We start from the raw sequence: 682 nt of genomic DNA, 5'->3' as shown, positions 1-682 counted from the left end.
TCAAACTTGAGCTAGCTTTGGACTAAGCTCAAATTGATTATTGTGTTTGGTCACAAATTACCTCACAAAGGATTTTCAACAAAAATTGGATGCCAATTTGAGGTTTAAGGCATTCAATTGTTGAAATTTGGGGTGTTAGCCAATATTAGGGCTCATTTTGGGAATTTTGGATTTAGGCCAAAATCAAATGGATTTGAGGCTTCATCAAGGCCAATTGATGGTTGATTTTGATGTGTAAGAATGTGGTAAAGATTTTGCAATATTAGTTAAGACCAATTGGCTAGGCTATGGGTTCAATTGAGTGAGATTAAGTCTCATGGTCAAGATTTAGGGTCAATTAAGATCAAATTGATAGATATTTGAGATGGATTTGGGGAATTTTGGGTCTTTAAAGGATAATTTGGGGATTTTGGTTAAATATTGTCAAATTGGTCAAATTGAGTCATGTGGTAGTTGAAAGAAATAAAATTAGGAACTTCTGGGATTTATTGGCATTTTCTGAGAATTTTAGAATTTTTGAGATTTTGGGTCAAAGAGGGGTTCCAAGGGCAGTTAGGTAACTTGGGGATGTCTGGGCAAAAGACCCAAGATGAGCATTTCAAGTAGAATTGGATAGATATTCATTCTAAATGAACCATGGATAAATGAAATCTCCATTTTGGGTTCTTATGTATTGGTCTTA

This window comes from Phalaenopsis equestris, unplaced genomic scaffold, assembly GCF_001263595.1.
Source record: "Phalaenopsis equestris unplaced genomic scaffold, ASM126359v1 Scaffold000635, whole genome shotgun sequence".
NCBI classification, from domain to species: Eukaryota; Viridiplantae; Streptophyta; class Magnoliopsida; order Asparagales; family Orchidaceae; genus Phalaenopsis; species Phalaenopsis equestris.
The sequence above is the reverse complement of the archived record's forward strand: the minus strand, read 5'-3'. Positions refer to the sequence as shown.